Source organism: Rana temporaria, chromosome 8 (assembly GCF_905171775.1).
Source record: "Rana temporaria chromosome 8, aRanTem1.1, whole genome shotgun sequence".
Lineage (NCBI taxonomy): Eukaryota > Metazoa > Chordata > Amphibia > Anura > Ranidae > Rana > Rana temporaria.
This window is the reverse complement of record NC_053496.1, coordinates 186,284,468-186,294,679: the sequence shown is the minus strand read 5'-3', so window position 1 is coordinate 186,294,679 and position 10,212 is coordinate 186,284,468. Positions and strand designations below refer to the sequence as shown.

The window sequence follows — 10,212 nt, the reverse complement described above, 5'->3', positions numbered from 1 at the left end:
TGCGAAAATTGGCCTTATTTGAAAAACGTTTCCCACACTCAGGACAGGAATGCGGCTTCTCCACCATGTGAGTTGTTTGATGATGGACAAGATCTAAGTTTTGCTCAAAACATTTCCCGCAATAAACACAGGAATACTTACCCGTGTGAGTTCTTTTATGCACATTAAGAGCGGATTTATAACGGAAAGACTTCCCGCACTCAGTACAGGAAAATCTCATATCTGTTGGAAGGACGGCACCATCCCTCACAGTCTGAGGTTCCTCAGGATAAGAGGAATACGATGGTCCATCTACACTGTGTGGTGCCGGATGGACATTTGAGGTAGTCGGGTTTTCTCCTGGACTATACTGTGTGATGTCTGGAGACAAAATGATACAATCCTCTGAGGTTTTCCTCATCTCCCGTCCATCTACTAAAATAGAAATACAAAGATTATTACTAGACATCAGCTGATTGGTTCCCCTAAACCAGGACTCTGCCCACATCAGGCAGCTTTGTCTCTGAGGATCTTACAATTCCCCCCTCAAGGTAACTAGTAAATGGGTCCACTGATCTCCTACCAGATTTATTCATGGACCTTAGTCAGAGAGTGAGGAAACATCTTTCCAACACAAGAAGTCCTTCACTTCCTTATTTAGTCCATGATTAAGTCATGAATAACAGCGGGGCTGAGCCCCACCAGAGGTCAGAGAGTGAGGATGGGGGGAGAACAACCAAGATGAAGACTGGACTGATCCTGAGGACCACCATCATTGGGTTACTGACTCCTTCCCCTCATTATCACTTTCTGTTTAAGGTTCCAAATTTGGAGGAAGTTATCACATTATTATCTACATGTAAAAGTCTGTGCTCCAATCACATCATGCGATATAAAATGTCCAGCTGGTAGGAAATGGGTGTAATAAAAGCGAATACATACTATGTGTATATATAGCAGAGGGTGGAGGGGAGAGGAGAAGTCAGGAGTATGTAATGTACAATATAGAGTATATAGTGCAGGGGTCAGGAGTATGTAATGTACAATCTTCTAGTAGAAGAGTCAGGATTCATAATATTGATGTTCAGTAATCAGTGGCGGATGAAATATTTACTGGAGACAAGTTGCAGAGATCCCACACCGCTGCCTCCCATCTCCTGAGACTGCACTCAGTGACTTGGGTCTGAGACTATACAGACATATCCCTCCACCCGGCACAGCCAGCAAATAACAGAGCAAGTAACCCGGGAGAATTGTTCTGTCAGAGATCTCACTAGACCCGGGCATGGGGCAGAAGACCCAAGGTACATACCCCAGGTGTCTAGGTCAAGCAAACCCTATGGTGAAAATCAACATTTTGCTGCCAGCTGAACCCCAGAATCTCCATAAATCCAGTCTAGAGACATAAATTGTGTCTGCAGCACAGAGAAGGAAGATTATCCGAGAGAAATACAGGAATACAGGACGGGGAACACAGCTCAGGAAAGTGACCAGGGGATTACAGGCTGATATCACCCAGTCCCCGCCCTACTCTGGACCAATCAGTGAGCAGTATGGGTGGAGGAATGGATTTAGTGTTAATGACCCACCTGTGCTGATCTCTGTAGGAGTGTCATCATCGATTACTATCCTTATTATTCCATCGTCCTCCATAGACTGCTGATCATCCTTCACATCCGTCTCTTCGTCTTCTGATGATATAACCTCAAATTCTATATCGATTGGATCTCCTCTCTACACCAAGAAAATGAGAGAGAATATCATCTGTAAAATAAAACTCAAATACAAAATACGCACGTCATCTCCACAAGACCAAGTTCTAGATCAGGGGTGTCATACTCACTTTCATTGTGGGCCGCATCAGCATTAAGGGTTGCCACCAAAAGGCCAGTTGTATCTGTAAGACCAGATGTCCAGAGCACCTCATCCCTCCCTTACATCTGAAGTAAGGTGGGGGGGTGGGGGATGCCGTTATGGTTGCCACCTCATTCCTTTAAAACCCGAACACATATGAATTACACAGGTTCTGAGGCTGATTTAATGCAGATAAGGCGCTAAGTGAATTTAATTACCAACTTAAAGAGGAAGTTAAACCCTCCTCAAGAAAAAAAATTAAAATAAGACCCTGCAAGACAAAAACATAATGAGCTAGTATGCATAGCATAATAGTTCATTATGTAGTACTTACCTGAGAGCGAAGCCCCCGCAGCAGCCGTCTTTCCTCTCCTCCACTGCCGCCACTTCACTTCCTTGTATCGCGGCTCCGGCGCTGTGACTGGCCAGAGTTTCGATGATGCCACTCCCGCGCTTGCGCATGGGAGACGGCACTGGCGGCTTCATAGCCTTCACTCACGGCTCGCTCAGTGCGCCTGCACCATCGTCTACGGCGCACATGCACCTACAAGTGAGCCTGATGCCTTGTACACAAGACCGGTTTTCACAATGAGAAAACGGCCATTTTTTATATTGGTCGTGAAAACCGGTCGTGTGTATGCTCCCTAGCAGTTTTCTCGACGAAAAAGAAAAACTGCCTGCAAAATTTTTTTAAACCAGCCCTTTTTTTTTTCGTCGTATTTCCCGTCAGTCTTTTTCTCGTTGCGAAAAACAGTCGCGTGTATGCTTTCCCGAGGGGAAATAAAAAATGTCCATTCTCAGAATCAAGTATGTAACCCAAAAGCAGCCCAAAGGGTGGGGCCATTTGAAAGGAACTTCCCCCTTATAGTCCGGTCGTACGTGTTGTACATCACCGCGCTTTGGTCGGACATTTTTTTGCATGAACGTGTGTATGCATGTCAGGCTGGAGAGGAATCGCGTCGGGGAAAAAGATCGTTTTTTTTTCCTGCCGAGAAAAATGGTCGTGTCTACGAGGCATTAATCTAGGCTTACCTGTAGGTCTAAGTGGTCTGTTAGGCCGCGTACACACGATCAGTCTAAACCGATGAAAACCGACTGAAGTTCAGTTTCATCGGTCCAAACCAACCGTGTGTGGGCCCCATCAGTCAGTTATCCTTCGGTCCAAAAACGTAGAACTTGCTTTAAAATTCAACCGATAGACGCCTAACCGATAGGTCAAAACCGATGGTTAGTATGCAAAAGCATCAGTTAAAAACCTGTGCATGCTCAGAATTAAGTCGATGCATGCTTGGAAGCATTGAACTTAATTTTTCTCTGCACGTCGTTGTGTTTTACTTCACCGCGTTGGACTCGATCGTTTTTTTAACTGATGGTGTGTAGGCACATCAGACCATCAGTCAGCTTCATCGGTTAACCGATGAAACGGTCCTTCAGTCCGTTCTCATCGGAAGGACTGATCGTGTGTACAGGGCTTTAGGGTTAACAACCACTTTAATCATCCACAGAACCCGTGTAATTAATATGTTTTCAGTTTTAAAGGGATGAGGTGGCAACATTAAGGGCACTCCCCCCCCCCTCCCTCCTCCTCACATCAGATGTCAAGAGTCCCCCCATTCTCCTTTACATCACAGTGCACCCCTTACTTTGTGCTATTGACAGGAAGCAGTGGGGGGGTAGAGAAAGTGCAGGGACTGGAGGAGTACCAGAGGAGGGCTGGAGTCTGCTGAATGCTGATAGTAGGGTGAGCAGAGATGAGGGGGAGCTGCGTCTGCACAGAGAGGATCTATAGAGTTCTGTCCTCCTCTGCTGCTAACTGCTAAGACAAGGTGGGAGCCGAGCCGAAGGTGCCATGGCTACAAGAGAGGTGCAAGAGCCACATGAAATGACCTGGCGGGCCGGATTCGGCCTTAAGATCTTGTGTTTAACACACGTGTTCTAGATGTTTCGATTCACCAACCTTGCAATATGGAGGGATGGTGTGATCTTCTTGTGTGGAATCCCGGGAATACAGAGGACTTGGACATCTCTCTGGTTGGTTACTGTAGCTGGATGACTCCACCATGGTGTCCTGGTGCAGATCTTTGTGTTCTTCCTCCATCACCCCATCCTCATCATCCTCCTCTTTTATCTCTTCTTTAACCTCAACTTTAGGATCTCTCAGGTTTCCACTCTGAATATATAATAAAAATGACATCAATGGTAACAATGCAGATAATGTACAGATCCTAATGATACTATCAGTGATTGTTCCTCATCTACCTGATGATGGTGGGGGATGGTGTGACCTTCCTGTGTGGAATCCCGGGAATACAGAGGACTGGGACATCTCTCTGGTGGGTTACTGTAGCTGGATGACTCCACCATGGTGTCCTGGTACAGATCTTTGTTTTCGTTTGGAAACTCTGAATGCTCCATCACCCCATCCTCATCATTCTCCTCCTCTTTTATCTCTTTTTTAACCTCAACTTTAGTATCTCTCAGGTCTCCACTCTGAATATAGAATAAAAATGACATCAATGGTAACAATGCAGATAATGTACAGATCCTAATGATACTATCAGTGATTGTTCCTCATCTACCTGATGATGAGGGATGGTGTGACCTTCCTGTGTGGAATACAGAGGGAGGAGACTCTCTGGTGGGTTTCTGTAGCTGGATGGCTCCACCATGGTGTCCTGGTACAGATCTTTGTGTCCTTTTGGAAACTCCTCCATCACTCCATCCTTATCATCTCCCTCTTTTACCTCTTCTTTAATATTGACCTGTGTGAAATCCTGGGGATACAGAGGAGGGGGACATCTCTCTGGTGGGTTCCCATTACTGGATCCATCTGTAGGAAACACACACACTGACTGAATACATTGTTTCTATGTGTTTATCAGATGATGGGGGATCTAGGTGGAGCCTCAGTACTGCTCTCTCCTTTACAATAAAAGTGGGCTGCAATACCCTTAAAAATGCCGTCTGGAGTGGCACATTTCTGAAAATCGCATGCACCACTTGAGTATAATCACCCCACATATTTACAAGACATATCCCTCCACCCGGCACAGCCAGCAAATAACAGAGCAAGTAACCCGGGAGAATTGTTCTGGTCAGACCTGAGCATGGGGCAGAAAACTCAAGGTACATACCCCAGGTGTCTAGGCCAAGAAATACATATGGTGAAAAATCAACATTTTGCCGCCAGCTGAACCCCAGAATCTCCATAAATCCAGTCTAGAGACATAAATTGTGTCTGCAGCACAGAGAAGGAAGATTATCCGAGAGAAATACAGGAATACAGGACGGGGAACACAGCTCAGAAAAGTGACCAGGGGATTACAGGCTGATATCACCCAGTCCCCGCCCTACTCTGGACCAATCAGTGAGCAGTATGGGTGAGGGAATGGATTTAGAATTAATGACCCACCTGTGTTGATCTCTGTAGGAGTGTCCTCCTTTATAAATGTCCCCGTTATTCCATCCTCCTCCATAGACTGCTGATCATCCCTCACATGCATCTCTTCTTCTTCTGCTTTAACCTCAAATTCTATATCGATTGGATCTCCACTCTAAACCAAGAGAATGAGAGAGAATATCATCTGTAAGATATAAGCTCACATACAGAATACACACATCATGTCCACAAGTGTCAAGAAACCATGAATCAGACCGAGACAGAAGTACAGTTAAATCACGCTTGTTTAATAATAATAAAAAGATAAACAGAGTAAGCTTAGTCAAAACATAGCCAGAGTTCAGGAACCTGATCGGATAGTCAGACAAGCCAAATGTCAAAGAGCCAGAGATAAAGGTAGTAGAACAGCAAGCAGGATCTGGAGCCAGAAGGAACGCAGGAGATAGTCTCTATGATGTTGACCAAGGCAAAGGCAGAGAGCAACTGAACTGGAAGGCTTATATAGACAAGCAGGATCATCAACAGGTGAGTCACTGTGGAGAGATAGGAGCTGGCAATTAGCCGACAGCTGAGCACAGAACTCAGAGAAGGAAGGGCTGATTCCAGCCCTGACAGTACCCCGTCCTCAACGACCCCTCCCCCTCAGAGGACCACCGTCTATGGAAATCACAGAGGAGGACAGGGGCATGTACGTCCGAGGATGAGAACCAAGAGCGGTACTCCGGATCGTACCCTTTCCAATGCACCAGGTACTGTATGCGCCCACAGAACCTATGGGAGTCAACAATGGACTGTACTTCATACCCCTCATGGTTCTCAACCTTTATAGTGTGAGAACGTGGCACCAAGGTGGTAAAGCGATTGCAGACCAAAGGTTTCAATAAGGAGACACGAAACACATTTGAGATACGCATATTAGAAGCAAGGTCCAACGCGTAAGCCACTGGGTTTATCCTGCGAATAATACGGAAAGGCCCAATAAACTGAGGTGCAAACTTCAGAGAAGGAACACGAAGTCGGAGGTTGCGAGATGACAGCCAGACCCTGTCCCCGACCTGGTAGGAAGTCACAGGTGTCTGTACCTATCGTTAGCATGTCGCAAAGCCTCCTGGACTTGTGCCCAAGTGGAACGAAGACCACGGAGATGCTCCTCTAACGCAAGAATACTCTGCGGAACAAACGAGTCAGGCAACATGGAAGGTTGGAAACCATAGTTCGCCATAAACAGGGACAATTGGGAAGCAGAATTCAAGGCACTATTGTGAGAAAACTCTGCCCACGGTAAGAGGTCTGACCAGTTGTTATGATGGTCAGAAATATAGCAACGTAGGAATTGCTCCAATGACTGATTGGCTCGTTCTGTGGCCCCATTAGACTGCAGGTGATACGCAGAGGAGAAAGCAAGCTAAATTCCCAACTGTTTAAAAAAAGCTTGCCAGAACCAGGACACAAACTGTCTACACCTGTCTGAGACAATCACCTTGGATAGCCCATGTAAGCGAAAGATCTCCCGAGCAAAAATGGAAGCCAGTTCCTTAGAAGTGGACAACTTCTTAAGTGGAATGCAAGGAGACATTTTAGAGAACCGGTCAACCACCATAAGGATAACTGTGTTGCCCTGGGAGTTGGGTAACTCCACAATGAAATCCATAGACAGGTGGGTCCAGGACCTCTCTCCATTGGGTATGGGTTTTAGGAGGCCCACTGGAAGGTGTTGTGATGTCTTATGCCTTGTACACACGATCAGGTTTCTTGGCAGTCAAAAGACCACCGGGAAACCCAAGGGGAAAACCGAGAATCAGCTTGGCCACTTTTCCCTGTGTATACACGGCTGGTTTTCCCGACAGGAAAACTGCCTGAGAGCTTTGGTCGGGAAAACCGTCCGTATGTATGCTTCACAGCAGTGTTTCTCCATAGGAAAACTGCAGGAAAAAACGCAGTGATTCACGACGGGAAAAAATAGAACATGTTCTAATTTTTTCCCCGCAGTTTTTCTGTCGGGAAAACTGCTAGGGAGCATACACACAGCCGGTTTTCCTGACCAAAACCTGTCGTGTGTACGAGGCATTACTCTGAGCACACACGGAACAGGCAACTACGAAGGGGGTTACATCAGCACGTAGACTAGGCCACCAGAATTGTTGGGAAATGGCCCAAAAGAGTTGATTCCTCCCAGGGTGGCCAGCAGCCTTGGGAGAATGGTAAGTCTGGAGCATGGCAGTACGAAGTCTCTCTAGAAAAAAGCAGCGGCCTAGGTTTCTCAGGAGGAGCATCGACCTGATCAGCTCGAATTTTGTCACCCAAAGGAGAAGTGAGACTGGTGCGAACCGTAGCCAGAATACAATCAGGAGGAATCACAGGAACCGGAACCAACTCCATCTTGGAAGTGGAGGAAAATTGTCGTGACAAGCCATCATCCATTACAATGTAATTAAAACTAGAAAAGAGCCCATCGCGCCTTTCTGGGAGAAAGGTGCTTAGCCTCAGACAAGAATGTGAGATTCTTATGGTCAGTAAGAATGAGATCCAGCACAGTGGTACCTTCGAGGAGATGTCTCCATTCTTTCAGTGCTAAAATGATCGCTAAAAGCTCTCCATCACCAATCTCGTAAATTGCACTCCGCAGGTGACAGTTTCTTGGAAAAGTAGACACATGGATGCATAGCACTCTCAGAGTGCCAACTCCAGTCTCAGAAGCATCACCTTCAAGGATAAAAGGCAACGTAGAATCAGGATGTGCCAACACAGGAGCTGAAACAAGGGCAGCCTTGAGACTCTCAAAGGCCTTAATAGATTCCGGAGACCTACTTTGTGGGTTACCGTCCTTTCTGGTCAAATCAGTCAGGGGCTTGACCAGAGACGAGAAGTTACGAATAAACTTCCGATAATGGTTGGCAAAGCCAAGAAAACACTGCAGAGGACGTAAACCCACAGGTCAAGGCCACTGTAGGACTGCTGAAAGTTTCTCTTGGTCCATCGAAAAACCAGCGGTGGAAATTACATAACCCCCGGAATTTAACCTGTTCACAATGGAATTCGCACTTCTCCAATTTACAATAGAGATTGTTCTCTCTTCATTTCTGAAGCACACGACAGACATCTGTGTGGTGGCTCTTCAGGGACTTGGAAAATATGAGGATATCATCAAGATAAACCACCACACATAACTACAACAAATTTCGGAGGACATCGTTGATAAACTCTTGGAAAACTGCCGGAGTGTTACAAAGGCCAAAAGGCATTACACGATACTCAAAATGACCTGTTCTAGTATTAAACGCAGTTTTCCACTCGTCGCCCTCCTTAATCCTCACGAGATTGTATGCCCCTCTCAAATCAAGCTTCGTAAAAAACGTTGCTCCCTTGAGGCGGTCAAATAACTCCGTAATCAACGGAATCGCATTGGCATTCTTAATCGTGAAACGATTGAGACCCCTATAATCAATACAAGGTCTCAGTTCACCACTCTTCTTTACAAAGAAGAAACCAGCAGGAGACGAGGATTTGCGGATGAAACCTCGAGAGAGTGCGTCTGCAACGTACTCCTCCATGGCCTTATCCTCCAAGACCGACAAAGGGTAAACCCGGCCACGAGGGGGTATGGCACCAGGTTGAAGGTCAATTGTACAATCATACGACCGGTGTGGAGGCAAAGTACCGGCTTGACCTTTGTCAAAGACATTGCTAAAATCGCGGTACTCCACCGGAAGGGAGGAGAGTGAAGAGGTGCACAAGACATTGGCTACCTTCTGGAAGCATCTCTTACTGTATTGTAGCGACGAGGACAGAACCTCAGTACAGAACCAATCAAAAGAAGGGTTGTGCCACTGTAACGGAGGATAACCAATAACCAGCGGAAACTTAGGTGAGGAAATAACTTGGAATTGGATTATCTCATGGTGAAGATCCTCTACGGCCATGGACAATGGAACAGTCTCACGAGTCACATGGGCATGCTGTAGAGGTCTCCCGTCAAGAGCCTCAATGGCAAGTGAAGTGTCACGCAGCTGCAGCAGAATCGAGTGCTTCGATACAAAAGCAACATCAATAAACAGGCCTGAAGCCCCGGAGTCGATTAGAGCCTGTATCTCGACGGACGTCTCAGCCCAAGAAAGGGTAACCAAAACCAGAGGCTTATCCTTCTGGATTACTGGAGACAAAACAACGCCACCTAAGGTCTGTCCGTGAAAAGACCTCGAGGTTCGGGGGTTAACTGGACGGGTAGGACAAGACTTTAAAAAGTAACCAGTCTGGCCACAATAAAGGCACAGTCTCTCCCTCCTCCTAAGGGCTCTCTCATCTGCAGAGACGCGTGAAGCCCAAGTGCATGGGTTCATCTTCACAGACTGGCTCAGTACCAGGAGACATGGGAGGTGAGGGAGGCAAGGGTGGGACTGCAAAGCTCGGAGACAAATGTACAGGAGGCTTTCGCAAGCGCTCCTTAGTAGAGAGTCTTTAGTCAATGAGAATGGCAAATGTGATCAAGCTTTCCAGCTCAGTGGGTATAACTCAGGCTGCTATCCCATCCTTGATGTTATCCGAGAGACCATGAGAAAAAGCAGCCACGAGGGCCTCATTGTTCCAAGCGACCTCTGCTGCCAGAGTACGGAATTCAAAGGCGTAATCGGCAACAGTTCTCGTACTCTGTTTGATGGGCATGAGGCACTTGGTAGCATGCGGGAACGTTAAATACCCTTTTGAAGGAAGCCACAATTTCTGGGTTACTCAGGACCACAGGTTTTTGCGTCTCCCATAGAGGGTTTGACCAGGCCAAGGCTCTCTCAGAAAGCAAAGATATCACAAAACCTACTTTGCTTCTGTCCTCCTTTCTGCTGCTAACTGCTGAGCCAAGGAGGGTGCCATGGCTGCAGGAGAGGTGCAAGGGCCCCATGAATTGCCCTGTTGGCCCGGATTCAGCCCTGGGGCCTTGTGTTTGACACGTGTGTTCTAGATGCTTCGATCCACAAACCTTGTAACAA

At 46.7% G+C, this 10,212-nt stretch overlaps 1 long non-coding RNA gene across 1 annotated transcript; it reads right to left on the bottom strand.

The window, feature by feature from the left end:
* Positions 1-375: 375 nt before the first annotated feature.
* Positions 376-3,831, bottom strand: LOC120909713. Its single transcript, XR_005741361.1, has 3 exons — positions 3,791-3,831; positions 1,569-1,713; positions 376-414 (listed from the first exon to the last, which is right to left on the bottom strand). It is a non-coding gene; the product is annotated as an uncharacterized LOC120909713 (long non-coding RNA).
* Positions 3,832-10,212: the final 6,381 nt, after the last annotated feature.